Consider the following 19,009-nt stretch of genomic DNA (forward strand, 5'->3'; position numbering starts at 1 on the left):
TGGCTACTGTCAGTCTAGGTATGGAGGAGATGGTGGTTGCCTTGAAAAATTTTCTAATTCAAGAAGACACTATGGAAAGGTGCTCTAGCTCTGACTTCTTCAATGGCAAGGAACGTATTTCAAAACAATAGGGGTTTTCATAAGATAAATGACTTCTAAGACTAGTGAACTCATTTATTCAACAAATATTATTGAAAACCTATTATGCAAAAGGTATTATTTGAGGAGCTGAAGATAATAGTGGAGAAAAAGTAGATAATTCCCTTCCTTTATAAAGTTTGTATTTTACTGGGAAAAAATAGAATGATAAGTATTTTTTTAAAAATTATACAAGAATTAAAATAAGTCAGTGGGTCAGTGGCGTACAAAGGGACTAGGAGACAGCAATTTTTCTTTTTTTTAGAAATTGATATGTTAATTTATATGGAAAAACAAAGGATTCATAATAGTCAAAGCCATTTTTGAAGAAGGATAAAGTTTAAGGCTTTTAACATTGCTAGATTTTAAGACTTGCCATATAAAGTTGCAGTAATCAAGACAACATGCTGCTACTGCTGCTGCTGCTAAGTTGCTTCAGTCGTGTCCGACTCTGTGCAACCCCAGAGACGGCAGCCCACCAGGCTACCCCATCCCTGGGATTCTCCAGGCAAGAACACTAGAGTGGGTTGCCATTTCCTTCTCCAATGCATGAAAGTGAAAAGTGAAAGTGAAGTCGCTCAGTCCATTCCGACTCTTAGCGACCCCATGGACTGCAGCCTACCAGGCTCCTCCGTCCATGGGATTTTCCAGGCGAGAGTATTGGAGTGGGGTGCCATTGCCTTCTCCACAAGACAACATAGATTCTATATATTTCAGAGAGGGCAGTGGCACCCCCCTCCAGTACTCTTGCCTGGAAAATCCCATGGACGGAGGAGCCTGTAGGCTTTAGTCCAGGGGGTCGCTGGTAGCTCAGTGGTAAAGAATCTGCTTGCCACTGCAGGAGATGTGGGTTTGATTCCTGAGTCAGAAAGATCCCCTGGAGGAGGAAATGGAAACTCACTGCAATATTCTTGCCCTGGAAATCCCATGGGCAGAGGAGCCTGGTGGACTACAGTCCACAGGGTCACAAAAGAGTCGGACATGACTTAGCGACTAAACAACAACACCTAAATACATAATGATGTAGATCAATGAGAATAGACTAGTGTCCAGGAATAGAACTCGCATATATATGGTCAATTCATTTTTGATAAAGGAGGCAAAGCAAGTCAGTGGGGAAAGGATAATCTTTATAACACATGGTATGAGAACAATGGATATTTATATGTCCCCCAAATCCTCAAATCTTACCTCATATTAAATATAAATATAAACTTGATATGGATCATCAGAGGCCTTAAATGTAAGTGCTAAACCTGTATAACTTTTAGGTAAAAAGCTAGAATACCATAGTGACTTTAGGTTAGACCAAAGAGGCTGGATCCCAGTATGTGAAGTGCAGTGAAGAATTGGATATGAGTGGAGAAGTGGTCAGGGCTAATAATGTTTAATTTATTTGTCAAGAATATTTCATAAGGTCATCGAATCCTTCCACAGAGAGGTATGAAATGTTTAGTTCTCTCTTAGTTTATTTTTTAAAAAGGTCATTCTGACTCTTGTTTGGAGAAGGCTTTTTAGTAAGGTCAGTGTGTGAACAGGAGTTCAGAAATGAGGCTCGTATAGTAGCCTTGCATGGAAAGTGGATGTGTTTCTGAACACAGGATGTATTCAGAGAGGAGAGGTGAATGGACTTACTGATGGTTGGAGGTAGTTGGCGATGGGGAGAGAGATAGGAATCAGAGAAGCTGCTGGATTTTGGCTTCAGCCATTGCTGCTTGGGGGTGGATTGATCACTGAGAAGGGCAAAAGACTTTCAGATATGTTGTTCTCTTTCTTTTTTATGACAATTCTTGAGAGGCAGTAAAAAATATAATTTCTGTTTTACAAATAAGGTAGTCAAGTCTCCAGGAGTGTAGACGTGTTTCTATCCACACAGCTAATGAAAGGAAAGGCCGTGCGGAAACCTCGGGCTTGCAGATGCAGTGGGTCTGTTGCTTATTTCCCTACCAAATTGTCCCCCTGAAGTCAGAAGGAATCTTGTACACAAGCACTCTCCCCATTGCTGAGTACAGTGACACATCCTAAGTCTTCTCTGCTTCTATTTCAGGTTAATTTTCCTCATACTTACGACTTTGACACTTACACATCTTTCAGCTATTTCAGACATCTATTCCTGTTAAAGGATGCACTGGCCCTATTTTTGGAAGCCGGATGACGCAGACGAAAGGTAATGCAGTAGGGAACCTTTGGCCCCTCTTAAATCACTGACTCAAATCATCACCAGATTACCAGCAATCCAAATAAGTACAGTCTAATGATGCCCACAAACATACCAGTAGGCAATTATACTCTTTTTTGATGTTTCAATAGTGTTTACGTAGTCGTAAACACTGTTTTTCAGGAAACATAGTTTTAGATATTTTTACAGACATTATCTCCACTACTTTTTGCAATAATGCTGAACAGTTCAGGTAAGTTAATTTCCCAAACATCTAGAAAGTGCCTGTTTAAATATTTGAATCCGAGTCTGTAAGCCAAAAGCTGTAATCTTTCCACCATAACACTGTTTATTGGAGGGAAGATATCCAATTCTGGTGTTCTTGTCCCTTTGACATTTAGTGCCCCCTTTTCCCTCCCCTGCACTAGCCAGGAATAGTGATGGAAAGCAGGCATAACCCTCCACAACTGGTTACTTTAGTAAAGAATTTATTATGTGGAAGCATCATAAAATTTTGTTCTTAGACTTTTTTTCTAGATCATGCCTTCAGCAAGGATCTTTGATCTTCTACAAGCGTGGCACCCATTCATTATTTTATTTATATGACCTCCTTCTCAACATTCCTCTTCACACATACTCTGTGAACAACTCTGTTATTCCATGTAAGTGAATTAAAATACAATTTTACCAAGTGTCCTCATTAGGGATTTTTATAAATGTCCTGGGGATTTGCAAAATCAGTGATCCAGTGACTTTAGATTTAAGTCTGCAACACTGTCTCCTGACAGCCTTTCCAAAGAGGGCAGGAGGTAATCGATGCAAACTCTGTGGAAATTTGGTTAACAAAACTAACCCAGAGCAGCGTTTAACCCATGTTCAACAAGGAAGATCTAAGCCTTTGTATTTTTACTGGAAAACTAGTTTGGAATGTAGCCAACAAAATTTAAATATGGATTATTAAACATAAACCTGCTTTGGGATTTTGCTTGGCTTCATCCTCACTTAATGGCAATCAGCTGAGTTACACTGTATAGTTGCTGTTGTTTAGTGGCTAAGTTGTGTCCAGCTTTTTCGGGATCCCAGGGACTGTAGCCCACTAAGCTACTCTATCCATGGGATTTCCCCAGGCAAGACTATTGGAGTAGGTTACTATTTCCTTCTCCAGAGGATCCTCCCAAGCCAGGGAATGAACCCAGGTCTCCTGCATCGGCAGGTAGATTCTTTACCACTGAACAACCAGGGAAGCCCTTGCGTTATTGGGTAATGACTAACCCTAAACACTCAACCAGGCTGGGAGTAGGACATCAGGCTCTGGTAGTGAGAGCTAGATGGCGCTATAGTGTAATTGTCAGTTGCCCAGTTGCTATTTGGTCAAATAGTAGCAGTTCAGTTTAGTTCAGTCAGATCAGTGGTGTCCAGCTCTTTGAGACCCCATGGACTGCAGCACGCCAGGCTTCCCTGTCCATAACCAACTCCCGGAGCTTACTCAAACTCATGTCCATCGAGTCAGTGATGCTATCCAACCATCTCATCCTCTGTTGTCCCCTTCTCTTCTCACCTTCAATCTTTCAATCTTTTCTGGCATCAGGATCTTTTCAAAAGAGTCAGTTCTTCTCATCAGGTGGTCACAATACTGGAGCTTCAGCTTCAGCATCAGTCCTTCCAATGAATATTCAGGACTGATTTCCTTTAGGATAGACTGGTTGGATCTCCTTGCAGTCCAAGGGACTCAAGAATCTTCTCCAATACCAGAGTTCAAAAACATCAATTCTTCGGGGATCAGCTTTCTTTATAGCCAACTCTCACATCTATGCATGACTACTGGAAAAACCATATCTTGACTAGACGGACCTTTGGTGGTAAAGTAATGTCTCTGCTTTTTAATATGCTGTCTAGGTTGGTCACAGTTTTCTTCCAAGGAGCAAACGTCTTTGAATTTCATGGTTGCAGTCACCATCTGCAGTGATCTTGGAGCCCAAGAAAATAAAGTCTCTCACTGTTTCCATTGTTTCCCCATCTATTTGTCACAAAGTGATGGGACTGGATGCCATGATCTTAGTTTTCTGAATGTTGAGTTTTAAGCCAACTTTTTCACTCTCCTCTTTCACTTTCATCAAGAGGCTCTAGTTCTTCCCTTCCTGCCATAAGGGTGGTGTCATTTGCATATAAACAAAAGATCATTTGAATGTTGAGCAAATAGTATCAGCTGCCCAAAACAGAGTATGTTGAGCAAATAGAATCAGCTGCCCAAAACAGAGTTTGCCTGATAGAAAGGGTTCTGGAATAGAAGGTTTAACTCTGTGTTGCTTACATTTTCTCTAACTGCAGTATAATACAGCATAAAATGGAGAGCTTTTCTCTCTCACTTTCTTTTTGATACAGCCACGTGTAAGTGGGCACATACACAAATAAAACCTTGTTGAAATTCTTCTTAGAATAAACAGTTGGGAATCACTAGTCCTGGGCTGTCTGAAGGTTTCCAGAATGACATACACATCTATCCCATGTCCAAGATTCAGCTGTTGTTTTCTGTGTAATGACAGAGTGCTGAGGTTTTTATGGGTCAAATGTGAGATAATGTCAGGGCCTGCTATTTGAATGGCTTGTAATCTGGCAGGAAGGACAGTGGTAATTAGAAGGAGACATGGGAAGTTTTTCAGTTCAACATCTTACTTGGGAATGTTCGGAGTCCATTTAAAAAAAAAAAATTTTACTCCCACGTATTTGAGTCTACTTGCAAAAGTTAAGGAAAACCAGGAAAAAGTATCTGGGGTACGAAAGCTGGAGTTGTTGCCCATGATTGCATGTCCTTAAATAACAGTGAAAGATGGATTGAAACTGAAGGACTAGGAGACTGCCAAAATGGCACGTTTGAAGTGTGTACTTTCATATCACATGGTACCCTCTCAGGGGAGCTAAGCCATTTCACAGTCTTAGCTGTAGCCCTGGAGATAATGAGACTTTTTGCTTCCCACAACCCCACTTTCTTTATCCCTTTCTTCACAGCTTTCCAGCTGTCATAAATGTCATAAATACCTCACCTACATGGGCTACAAGAAGAACAGACTATATAAAGCATAGTGAAGTTTCAATTTCAGTGCTTGTGATTGGGCTGTTCATATTTTCTGTTTCTGATTTAGTCTTGGAAGATTGCACCCTTCTAAGAATGTGTCCATTTCTTCCATGTTGTCCATTTTATTGGTATACAGTTGTTCATAGTAGTCTCTCATGAGTCTTTATATTTCTGTGGCGTCAGATGTAACCTCTCCTTTTCCATTTCTAATTATACTGATTTGACTCCTCCCCGCCCCCTTTTTTTTGATTGAGTCTGGCTTAAGGTTTATCAGTTTTGTTTATCTTTTCAAATAACCAGCTTTTAGTTTCATTGATCATTGCACTTGGTTTCTTTGCTTCTACTTCGTTTATTTCTGCCCTGCTCTTTATGATTTGTTTCCTCTGTTAACTTTAGGTTTTAGTTGTTCTTCTTTGTCTAGTTGTTTTAGGTGTAAGATTAGGTTGTTTGAGCTTTTTCTTGTTTCTTGAGGTAAGATTTTATTGCTCTAAACTTCCCCCTTATTAATAGAACTGCTTTTGCTGTATCTCATACATTTTGGACTGTTGCGCTTTCGTTTTCTTTTCTCTCTAGGTATTTTTTATTTCCTCTTTGATCATAAAAATACATTTTAATAGATACTTCTATGATTTTCGACAAATGCATTAGAATTGTTACCTGCTATGCATTGTTAAAGTATCTTTATTCATTAATTAATTCACTTTATTCAGAAAATATTTATTGTGCATTAATCATACCAACCAGGTTCTGAGAAGAACCTGAGAAGAATACATGGCATGGCCCTTGGTCTGAAGAAAATTCTCATTTATTTCATATGAAATATTCAAATGAAGGACGATTCTATGGCAGCATTACTTTGAAACACAAACCTGCCAGAAACTTTCGTTTCAGTCATTCATTCAGTTCACTCCTTCAGTAAACATTTGTTGAATGTCTATCACATCTCTGTTCTTATAAATATATAGACAATAAAACATACCCCCCCAAAGGGAATCAGAAATGTAAATTAAAACTTAAAATATGAAATGTCTCCTACTCAGTCTTCTAAAAACTTTTTATGAAAATTATGTATAGCACATATAGATTTCTGCTTTTACCTTTAATCAGTCTGTGCAGACCTTTTCTGTTTTTCTTGTTTATAGATCCTTGATGGAGTTAATAATCCTTGTCTGATGTATCCTATATTTCTAGAATAACTAGAATGTTATCCTGCCTATATTAATTGTTCAAAATAAGCATTTGCTCTCATTCTCATCCCCACTTAGCTAAGAGTTTTTGTTTATATACCCTTTTTCTTTGGAAGGAAAGATGCTAAAGCTGAAACTGCAGTACTTTGGCCACCTCATGTGAAGAGTTGACTCATTGGAAAAGACTCTGATGCTGGGAGGGATTGGGGGCAGGTGGAGAAGGGGACGGCAGAGGATGAGATGGCTGGATGGCATCACCAACTCGATGGAAGTGAGTTTAAGTGAACTCTGGGAGATGGTGATGGACAGGGAGGCCTGGTGTGCTGCGATTCATGAGGTCACAAAGAGTAAGACACGACTGAGCAACTGAACTGAACTGAACTGAACCTTAAATTCCATCTTTGACCTATTTAGTCTTTATATTTTTATCAATTTTTTTCCCTACAGATTGAGGGAAAAAAAAATAATTTTGTAGTTAGGCCACTGAACCTGCAAGGGAAGAGTCACGGAGAGCTGCGGCTGCTGCTAAGTCACTTCAGTCGTGTCCGACTCTGTGCGACCCCATAGACGGCAGCCACCAGGCTCCCCGTCCCTGGGATTCTCCAGGCAAGAACACTGGAGTGGGTTGCCATTTCCTTCTCCAATGCATGAAAGTGAAAAATGAGAGTGAAGTCTCTCAGTTGTGTCTGACTCTTAGCGAACCCATGGACCGCAGCCTACCAGGCTCCTCCACCCATGGGATTTTCCAGGCAAGAGTACTGGAGTGGGGTGCCATTGCCTTCTCCCACAGGAGAGCAGCAGAATTCAAAGTGAAATGGAAAAGGATTGAGTAGAATTAGAAATGAAGGAAATTAGTGATAAGAATCTGGGATCAAAGAAGAGATAGAGGAAGGTCACTTAAGTAATTTAGTAGGATGTTTTAGATCAAAGTTCAGTGACATAGAGAATTCTTAAACATATCTGCAAGGGTGAGGTAAAGAATCCAGAGAAAGGAGATTGGCCTCCTAACTGAGGAAGTCAGATTGGCAGAAGGGATTAGCTTTGGAAAATGGAACTCCTTTATCTTTGGTTTAGGTGGGAATGAAGGAATGATGGACACAGTATAGCATAACCACTGATCATCTGGCCCTTTCAAGGTCGCACACCTTGTCTGTTCTTCCTTTATAGTATAGGTGACCAGACACTGAGTGAGCCCTTCTGTAGTCCTAAAGTGGGACTAAAGCCCAGAGATAAAGAAAAAGGCTCTACAGGCCCAACATTCTAGATTCACGGATCTGCCAGATCCTTTCCTAGGCACCAGTTCAGATACCAGCTCTCCTATTACCTGTCTCCCCCTTTGCCAGTAGAAGATCAGAGGACTGCAAGCGGAGGAGGGCCACTCAAGATGACAGCGCACAGGGAGAGGTTCTGTCCTTTCCACCCACCCACCACGGAGGTGCTGCCCGCTCTGACGCAGAGGTAAACAAAGGCCAGGTTGTCTGCTAATGGGCTAAACAAGCATCTGACTCCAGCATTCATTGAGGGCCTCTTTCCTAGGAGTTTGAGGGATGTGCCCTGAAGCACATTCTTCCAGAAACTAATGCTAAGATGACCTCTTGATCCTAGTTCCTGAGAGGAATTGAAAACTAAGGAGCTAAGCAGGCATAACTGTGCAGGGAGAGAGAACAGGGATCTAGCTCCTGAATAAAGCAAAGCCAAATTTTCTTCATTAAAGACTCAGTGAGGGGCTTCCCCAGTGGTTCAGTGGTTGTGAATCTGCCTGCAAATGTAGAAGACACAAGTTCAATCCTTGATCTGGGAAGATTCCACAGGCAACGTAGCGACTAAGCCCGTGTGCCGCAAGTACTGAGCCTGTGCTCCAGAGCCAGCGAGCTGCAACTCCTGAGCCTGTGTGCCCTAGAGCCTGTGCTCCTTACAAGAGAAGCCGCTGCAATGAGAAGCCTGAGCACCACAGCGGGAGGGTAGCACCTGCTTACTGCAACTGGAGAAAAGCCCACGCAGCACCAAAGACCCAGCACAGCCAAAAGTAGACATAAATAAATAAAATTTAAAAAAAAAAGACTCAATGAGCAGGAGGGAGAACAGGATGAAAGGGAAATCAATATAAAGGTGCTAGAGGCATTGCCTCTCTGTCAGACACTCCAAATTCATCCATCACAGTCATGCCCTGTGGAGTCAGGCTGTTGAGTATGCTGTCTTCAGAACACATAGCTGATTTCTGCGCCAAGCTGAGAATCGAATTTACCCATTAGAAATACTTTGATTAAGGAAGCATTAAGGAAAATGTGGTCTTACTGTAAAATAAAATAAAAGTTCATTGAAATCTTTGAAAACACCACTTGCAAGACTGAAATTAAAGCTTGTGAGTTCAGCCTGTGTAGGACCCTGCATTGCTCCCATGGCTGCAGTGACTGAGGGTGCTATTTTTAGGCTCTCTTGCCTTTCCTTTGTGTTTATCCCACAGGAAGGCACTGGCTCTGGAGTCAGACAGATCTGCAGGCAAATCTTGGGGAGTCCTTGACCACCCTGCACCTCAGTGTCTTTGTAAGAAGAGATAATGGGGTGAGATAATCTGCTAGCCCAGCTCATAGGGCTGCTGCTGCTGCTAAGTCGCTTCAGTCGTGTCCGACTCTGTGCGACCCCATAGACGGTGGCCCACCAGGCTCCCCCGTCCCTGAGATTCTCCAGGCAAGAACACTGGAGTGGGTTGCCATTTCCTTCTCCAATGCATGAAAGGGAAAAGTGAAAGTGAAGTCACTCAGTCGTGTCTGACTCTTCACGACCCCATGGTCTGCAGCCTACCAGGCTCCTCCGTCCATGGGATTTTCCAGGCAAGAGTACTGAGGTGGGGTGCCATTGCCTTCTCCAGCTCATAGGAAGACTTATCTAGTTAATGCCTGTACTTAGTATCTGGCAATCAAATCTCAAACATGAACTCTATGACTACAGGCATTTTTGTGCATTTTTGTTCCTAGAACAGTGCCAGGTACAAAGTAAGTTTCCAATAAATATCTGCAAGTGGACAAATGTCACATGGTTCTCAATAAGTGTTGTCTATAGCTGTATCTGCTACACATGTTAACATGTATAGTTATATTCACTCTTAAGCATTTGGGGCTTCCCTGGTGGCTCAGATGGTAAAACGTCTGCCTGCAATGCGGGAGACCCGGGTTCGATTTTTGGGTCGGGAAGATCCCTGGAGAAGGAAATGGCAATCCACTCCAGCACTCTTGCCTGGAAAATCCTATGGACGGAGGAGCCTGATAGGCTACAGTCCATGGGGTCGCTGAGGGTCGGACACGACTGAGCAACTTCACTTCACTTTAGCATTTAAGTCCTTTGAAAAGAAAAACATCTTTTCTTCTACTTGTGACTTTGTAAAATGTCTCAGGTGGATCTGGGCTCCTTGTATCCACCTTGCCCTCCTCCAAGCATAAATCTGGTCTTTCCTAAACCCTTTTTTGGATGTTTCCCCAGTTCTTACGTGAAGCCCAATATCCTTAAGGTGGCTTACAGGCACGTGATTTGGCCCTTGTCTAGCTCTCATTCATCATCTTTGGCCCTCTGTTATGTAATTATCTCCTTCCTCAAACCTGCCTGTAGTAGAACAGTTCTGTGCTGGAGTTCTGTTGGACCCTATGGTTCCTCCAATGAGCCATATCATTTTGCTTCCAGGCCTTCAAATGTGCTATTACTTCTGCTCCCAATACTCTTTTCTTCTCCTTCATCTGGCCGTCTCCTACTCATTTTTCAAGATTCAGATTAAATGTTGCTTTCACTGTGCAGTTTCACTGACTCTCTAAACTAGGTTAGATAGCCGTGTTATAAGTCTTCATAACATTCTGTATGCCCCTTTTCTATCATTTAGCATTCAAGAACATTTGTCACAGTGGTATTCCTATCTGATAGAAGAGTCTCCGAGGGCCAGGATTTTGCTTATCTTGTTCAGCACAATGTCCTTGAAGCCTAGACAAATGTGCGACACTCTTCAGGTGCTTACAGATATCTTTGTAAAGAAATGTCAAATGAAGGACACATAAAGAATAAAGGCTCTGGAGTCAGGCATACTAGGTTCTGATTCTACCTTCAGCATCTGCCAGTCCTCTGATCTTGGCCAAGATATATGCGCGCGCGTGTGTGTGTGTGTGTGTGCGCGCGCTAGTCGCCCAGTCACATCTGACTCTTCGTGACCCAGTGGACTCTAGCTTGCCAGGCTCCTCTGTCTATGGAATTTTCTAGGCAAGAAAACTGGAGTGAGTTGCTATTTCCTACTCCAGGTGATCTTCCTAACCCAGGTCTTCCGCATTGCAGGCAGATTCTTTACCATCTGAGCCACCAGGGAAGCCCCTGGGCCAAGATACTTACCTTTATAAAGCCTTAAATTTAACCTATGTAAAATAGAGATCGTACGCCAGTCTTACAGGTTGTTATAAAGGTTAGATGAATGCTGTGTATAAAATATCTCAACCAGTAGCTGGCTCATAATAAATGCTTAACAAAATTAATTTAACTGTTATAATTATCATTAATAATGTAAGCTGGCCTTGAAGATAAGCTACTTAATCTACCCATTCAAAACAAATAATAGTCAACAGATAATTAAGAATACCTCCTTCCTTTATTGGGCTCCTTAATTATTCTCTGACATCAAGGTAAGCTAAAAAATATTTTTGGCTTAAGGATGGAAAAATCAACTGATAGTAGTTATTCCATTTACCAACACAAGTGATCACTTTGGAGCTTGGTGGTTCTCTTCTTGTATCTGGTTTACCATTTTTTATCATTAATGTAAGATTCAGATGAGTAGAAGAAAATAGAGTATATATGGGCTATGCATTGTATTAGACCCTTCATACATTATCTCATGTACTAATTACTAGCAAATAAATAAAGAAGCCATGTGGTAGTTAAGAACGTGGACTTTACAGTCAAAGAAATCCACATTGAAATCCCACCTCCATCATTAACCAACTGGGCCACCACGGACAAACTTAAAGGATAGGGCGGGCACGTAGTGTCCTATAAATGGTTATTATGATTATATTGTACATTTATAATTGTAAAAAAATACATTGTAAAATTTGGTAGACATTTGCAAGGCTAATAAATATATATATATATATATATATATATATATATATATATATATTTTTTTTTTTTTTTTTCCAGAAGAATTGCCTGAGTCTTCACAGAAAGATTTCGAGTTAAGCAGAGATGGCAAACTGTTCCAGGAAAGTTCTCATCACTTTGTCTCTGGAATATTGATTCCCCCTTGTCACTTGCTAAAGAGCCAGGTTTCTTGAGAGAGTCTGAGCAGGCAACTGCAGTTAGAAATTAGTGCAGATATCATTTTAAGGTAATTTGAATATCCTTGTAAAGGAGAAGTTGTCCAGGTAGATCACTGTCTTGGGAGAAGGAAAATAAAATGATAGTCACGTGGGAAAGAGGCAGGAAATAGACAATAATTCAGTAGAATTCTTTAAATGTGATTCTGGTTGTTGTATTGCTGGAAAACGGCAACTCAGCAATGACTTAAAAGAGTCAGTACTTTGGAAACTTGATTGTATTGATTGCACTTTCTTTGATTGTATCCTCTAGTAATTTAACCAAGAGATGCTCCACTGGCTCACTGTGCGAAGACAAAGTACCAGAGATGAAAACCAAATGATATGATTATCACAAGAAGCAAGGGATCAGGGCAGTGGTCCAAGAAGAAGGTATAATCTTGCCAGGTATATAAAGAGGTTTTCTAGGCTCTTGGGTTGAGAGGTCTTCTCAGTTCATTTCTTTTGCTGTATTCTGTTAAAAAAGGAATTGACTGATTTTTTTTCATCTGTATTTAAGAGGAAATGAAAAGAGAAAAGAGAAAAAAATCAGGAGAAAATTATGTAGAGAAATGGTAGTGGGAGGCAGGAAAAATGTTCCATGGTTGTTTGTAGCCACTCTTCAGTGGGTTTGCAGAAAGAAAGCATTAGAAAGACCTATAGCTCTGTCTTCCTTGCTAACCTCCCTTTTCCTTAAGTATAGATAGTTCTGAACTATCCTTGTTATATTCTTTCAGAAAGGGGCCTTGGTCTTTGCCTAGTGCTATTTTCATGCTGGGTGTCTGGTATAAGGTAGATCAATAAATGCAAGAGTATGTCTGGCACACCTGTGATCAGGGTGCATCTTGACATCGGCTGTGATCACACATCACAGCCCCAAATCTATTTTTATAGATCAGCTTTTTAGAAAGCACAAAAGATGAGTAAACACTCTAAATTAGATTATGAGCACTCAATATTTAATCAGCTTTTGTTTAAAATTACCAACATCCTGACATGTATCTGAATAATTCTTCTTTTTTTTTAGGAAACATAATTCAAAAAATGTTCCCTTTATGAATGAAGATGAGTAAATGAATCTTGCTGAAAATTCTCAACAGTTAGTGAGAGTGAGTTCTCTGCTGTCCTCATATATGCTGGTGGTCACTGTAGTTTTAAATTACTAAGATTTTTAAATCCCATTTTAAATGTGTATTCAGTTCAGTTCAGTCACTCAGTCATATCTGACTCTCTGTGACCCCATGGACTGCGGCACACCAGGCTTCCCTGTCCATCACCAACTCCCAGAGCTTACTCAAACTCATGTCCATTGAGTCGGTGATGCTATCCTACCGTCTCATCCTCTGTCGTCCCCTTCTCCTCCTGCCTTCAATCTTTTCCAGCATCAGGGCATTTTCCAATGAGTCAGTTCTTTGCATCAAGTGGCCAAAGTATTGGAGTTTCAGCTTCAACACCAGTCCTTTCAAAGAATATTCAGGACTGATTTCCTTTAGGATGGACTGGTTGGATCTCCTTGCAGTCCAAGGGACTCTCAAGAATCTTCTCCAACACCACAGTTCAAAAGCATCAATTCTTTGGCACTCAGCTTTATTTATAGTCCAACTGTCACATCCATACATGATCACTGAAAAAACCATAGCTTTGACTGGATGGACCTTTGTTGGCAAAATAATGTCTCTGCTTTTTAATATGCTGTTTAGTTTGGTAATAACTTTTCTTCCAAGGAGCAAGCATCTTTAAATTTCATGGCTGCAGTCACCATCTGCAGTGATTTTAGAGCCCAAGAAAATAAAGTCTCTCACTATTTCCATTGTTTCCCCATCTATTTGCCATGAAGTGATGGGACCAGATGCCATGATCCTAGTTTTCTGAATGTTGAGTTTTAATGTATGCTATTAAGGTGCTATTGCCACATGCTGTGATGACTAACACCGTACATTGATTGGGTTATTTCTTTACTGCATCTGTTTTTGGACTTTTTTTCTCCATTTAATCCTTTAAGATAGGTAAAATTTAGCCATTTTACAGATAAAGAAATCCAAGTCTCAGCAACATTAAGTGGCTTTAGTTTGTACTACAATATAGAGAATAAAGACTTGACCTCTGTCTCCAGTTGAGGGCAGCTCTGAAAAGGTCATCCAGCTCTAGAACTCTTGTAGGGTTGGCTATGACCTTTGCTGTTACTACATCATGGTTCTCTGACCATCCCTGTTTTCTACAACCCCAATAGTGTTGAGAATAAACTTCTTGCATCTGAGACCCCTTTCTAGGAAACCTGACTTGAGATGGAAGGGAAGGGAATAATGCACAGTAACATTTCATGAGCACTTAGTATGTATCAGATTCTTTTCTACAAGTTTTACATTAATCTTCACTAAACCAGGTGAGTAGATACTCTTTTGATGCCCATTTAGAACTGAATGGAAATTGGGGGACAGTAAAATTAAGGAGTAAGAAATGGTTCACAGTTGCCATGGGCGAAAGTGTCAGGATTCAAAACTCAGGCAACCTGAGGGGCAGCAGGGAATAAGCATGGTCATCAAAGAGGGAGGTAAAAGGAGAGAGTGGTCAGGGAAGTAAGGGGAGAATAGAAATGGGGCAGCATTAGGGAGGCAGGCAAAGGAGAATTGCAATGGGCAAGGGATAGTGGGGAGAATTGGGGCTGCAAGAATCTAAGAAGGATTGAGGAAATGCCTTATGGTTTCTCCGAGTGTGAAGTCAACAAAGTCAAAATTATTAGACTTTTTAAAAGGGCATATGTTTCCTTCACCAAATACTCGAGGCAAAAAATTTCTCTAAGGCTCAAAAAAAAAAGCATTAAAATTCTGATCAAAGTCTTATAGGATTGGGTGAGATCTTTGTTGTCATTGCATCATGGTTCTCTGCACATTTCTGCTTTCAGCAACCCCTCAAAAGTGTTGAGAACACTCCCCAATAAACTTCGTAAAATCAAATAAAAACTGATAAAATCAAATCCTGGGGAAGATGGGAAAGAACAAGGACATGAGACTGTCTTCTGGTCCCACTACAGTTGGAAATCACTCAGCCTCTTTTTGTAAAACTAAGTATTCTCACTGTCTGTGACCCAGCAACTCTCCTCTGAGACATACACCTTGAGAAAAGTCTGCATTTATACCCTAGGAGGTATGTAAAAGGATGCTCATTGTACCCCTGCTGCAAAAGCAAAGAATTGGGGACAATGACAATATCCATTAATAGAAAATGGCTAAATAAATTTTGGTATAGTTCTGTACTGAAGTGATATACATCAGTGAGACATGAATGAACTGCAGGGATATACACAGCAGGTATGAATCATGGCACACATAACACTAGGTGAAATCAGTGTATTGCAAAATAAAAATAGTAGTACTTATAAAGCACTTGGGCTTCCCTGGTGGCTCAGAGGTTAAAGCGTCTGCCTGCAATGCGGGAGACCTGGGTTCGATCCCTGGGTTGGGAAGATCCCCTAGAGAAGGAAATGGCAACCCACTCCAGTATTCTTGCCTGGAGAATCCCATGGACGGAGGAGCCTGGTGGGCTACAATCCATGGGGTCGCAAAGAGTCGGACATGACTGAATGACTTCACTTTCACTTTCGTAAAGCACTTACTCTGTATAGTACACTGTCTTAATTACTTTAGATAAGTTATTTCATTAACCTTCACCAAGACCCTAAGAGGTAGATATTATTATCATCACCTCTATTTCCTAGAAATGAAAACCAAATCCCATAGAGGTTAAGTAAATTGCCTAGGTCCCTCATATACTAAGGGGCATAGAGCTAGAATCTGTACACAGGCAGCTTAACACCAGAATCTATATCCTTATCAATCTAATAATCTGCTTTGCCATGTAGTATGATAACATTTTTAATAAAGTTTTAAAATAAGCAAAACCAAATATATTATGTGTGAATGTATATATTATACACACATATTTATCCACATGTGATACATATGTAATGTACCTATAATATGTATGTACATATATATTTTATATGGCTATATCTATATGCAAAGGAATGATGAACTCTCAACTCAGGACGTTGCTACCTCTGTCTTGGGGAGACAGTGGAATAGATCAGGGAATGAGAGTATAGATAGATAGCACAGTGTTGGTAATTACTAGTTCTTAAGATAATAGTGATTTTATGGTTATTTATTTGATTATCCTGCTTCATAACCTTTTATACTACATAAACACAGCGTGTGAGTTATGCCTGAACTATTACATTAAAAAAGAACCCTCTGGGGAAGCTGCTGAAATGTGAATTCCTAGGTCCATCCATAAAATTTTCGAGGATGGAAAAACCCTGAGAGAAAGGTTTGGTGAAATCCTTAGCACCTGAGTCGCTCGTCCACTGCTACTTAACAAACAGTCCCAAACTCAGTGGCTTAAGTAGCAACCACGTTCTTGCTATGATTCTGTGGGTAGCAGTCTGGGTTAGAATCAGCCGGTACAGCGGCAGTCTCAGGCTGCCTAACTGCCCTTGGAGAGTTGAAGGTGGCCTCGTTCACATCTGGGTTCTGCCATCAGCCCGTCTTCATATGGCCTCTCACCATCAGGCCTCACAGGGCTTCTGAGTGATGTCAGGCAGCCTTTTAAGAGGGCAGGGGGAGAAGCTGCAAGGCTTCTGCGGTGTAACTGCTTGACATTAAGCTTTTCGGTTGTAATGTAATTGCCTGACATTAAGCTTTGCGATTGCTGAGGCAACCATTGTAAAGACACTCATCTTGGAAACAAATTGCCAGCCGTGTGGCACAACTATTAGCAAACAACTAGGTAAGGAGCCAGGCTGCCCACCCCCGGCATCCCTTACCCAGTGAAGTTTCCCTTTTTGAAGTGCTGAGCAACCTAGATAACAGAACGCTCTGCTCTGATTCCCATGCTGAAGTTTTAAAATCTCCTATAAAGAATAAACCCGTGAAATTCCACCGCACACTTGGGCCCTAAAATAAAGGCAGAGCCCCAGGTCTACACTTTTACCTTCGTCTCTATCAAGACCTTTCTGTGTAGTCTCTGTAACTGTGTACCCTCCAGGACCTGTGAGAAGTAAATCACGTTCTTCAAAGTCCCCTGATGATTTTGTTGAGGGGAATCCTGCAGTCATAATAAGAACCACAAAGGTGCACGTGTCCCCCATCCTGAACCCTGTGGCTGATTCATGTTAATGTAGGGCAAAAACCATCAGAGTATTGAAATTATCCTCCAATTAAAATAAATTAATTAAAAAAAGAAATACAAGGACCAATCCAGCCACAACACTAGCCCCGGTGGTGGTGGGGGAATGTCTGTGGGACTTGCGAGGAGTAAAGATGGCCAAGTGTGTGCTTCAGGCATTCAGTATCAGTACACTGGGAACTTAGCTACAATCTATGGTAGAAAACAATCACAAGGAGAGGTCAGATAGAAGTCACGGACTGTCCCTCAGGAAGGGATGAATGACAAAGTCCATTGCAAAGGAGCATGCATGTAGGAATCAGTGGAATTACTCCCGCCATCTTTGCAAGAAATCTATTACACTAATGAGAGAGTACATGCATTTGGTCAAAGAATCTTTTGTGCTTCCTTTTCTTTAAGAAACAAAGAGTTGAGGTATGACTGACAATGTAAAAAGCTGAACATATTGAAAGATGAATTTTGAGATAAGTATACTAACCCACTCCAGTGTTTTTGCCTGGAGAATCCCAGGGATGGGGGAGCCTGGTGGGCTGCCGTCTATGGGGTCACACAGAGTCGGACACAACTGAAGCAAGTTAGCAGCAGCAGCAGCAGCAGCAGCAGCATACATCCATGAAACTATCACTACTATCAAGGCCATAGACATATGCATTGCCTCCCAAAGTTTCTTCTTAGCCTTTTATTATCATGTTTATTTGTGTGTGTGTGTTTATGGGATAAGAACACTTAATTTTTTCATCTTTCTGATGCTCTCTTTGGCAAATATGAAGATAGGCAACTGACCGGTGGTTTGAATCTCGACCAGATTCATCTTTGCTCAAAATTACAGCATTCAAGTGACATAAGACTATATAAACAATTTAAATGTTCATCAATATTGGACTAGTTAAATAAATCATGGTACCTCCCAAAACAGATACACCTGTACAAACAAGCTACCCATTAAAAATAATAAAGTAGATTTCCCACTGATATAATCTCTGAGATAGACTAGCAAATGAAAAAAAGCAAAATACAGAAGAGTGTATATTATATAGTATTGCTTTTACTTTTAAAGGATGCTTTTATATACATAAGCTCTCTCTTGTAGAGTACACACACACACACACACACACACACAAAACTGGTAATATTGGTTTTCTTAGAGGGAAAAAGATGGACAACCTAGGGCCTGGGGCATGAGGGAGACTGATTTTTTGCATTGTTTGAATTCTGTTATCATGAATATGAATTAGTACCACATGAATAGAATAAATAAGTTCTTTGTTGCTGCTTGCCTACCTATTTCTACCTTGGGATTGTATCTGAAACAGTATTTTAAAGATTCAAGAGAAAATTAAGATTTAGATGTCTGTATGGGCTTCCCTGGTGGCTCAGTGGTAAAGAATCCACCTGCCAATGCTGGAGTCATAGGAGACGTGAGTTCAATCCCTTGGTTGGGAAGATCCCCTGGAGAAGAAAATGGCAACCCACCCCAGTATTCTTGCCTGGAAAATTCCATGGATGATTTATAGTCCTTGAGGTTAGAAAAGAGTCAGACACGGCTTAGCAACTGAACAACAACAGACAACAGTGCATGTCAATGCCTTGAAGATAGCAGAACACCTCAGCCAACCCCGATCCCAACAGAGGAAGGGACCAGGTCAGGACGTTGAGGCCGCCAGCCTGGAGCCCAGAGGTCTGCGCAGGACATGAGTTTTACCCATTTCATAGACACCGACCATAAAACAGGTTCATACTCTCTGATTTTAGGGTTTTATTTCATCGTGAAAACAGGGATTGTATATAATGAAAAGAGCACAACCCCTTCTAAGTAGTTCTTGTCTTAGTTTCTCATCAAAGTACTTAAAAAAGTAGATGCTTCAAAAACCATCATCCAGGGCCCTCCTCACAAGTAGATCTGAGGCAGTCATTGAGACGATTATTCAACAGTTTTCTTGTTTGC

General features: G+C 40.9%; 1 long non-coding RNA gene across 2 annotated transcripts in view; it reads left to right on the top strand.

The window, feature by feature from the left end:
- Positions 1-15,698, top strand: part of LOC109570695 (uncharacterized) — a 28,771-nt gene extending 13,073 nt beyond the window's left edge. For both annotated transcript variants that reach the window (XR_011560779.1, XR_011560778.1), the window contains 5 exons: positions 2,186-2,305; positions 2,821-2,958; positions 11,726-11,912; positions 12,155-12,288; positions 12,908-15,698. This is a non-coding gene — a long non-coding RNA (uncharacterized lncRNA). The remainder of the gene's footprint in view (positions 1-2,185; positions 2,306-2,820; positions 2,959-11,725; positions 11,913-12,154; positions 12,289-12,907) is intronic.
- The last annotated feature ends 3,311 nt before the right edge of the window (positions 15,699-19,009 follow it).

Source organism: Bos indicus, chromosome 16, assembly GCF_029378745.1.
Source record: "Bos indicus isolate NIAB-ARS_2022 breed Sahiwal x Tharparkar chromosome 16, NIAB-ARS_B.indTharparkar_mat_pri_1.0, whole genome shotgun sequence".
NCBI classification, from domain to species: Eukaryota; Metazoa; Chordata; class Mammalia; order Artiodactyla; family Bovidae; genus Bos; species Bos indicus.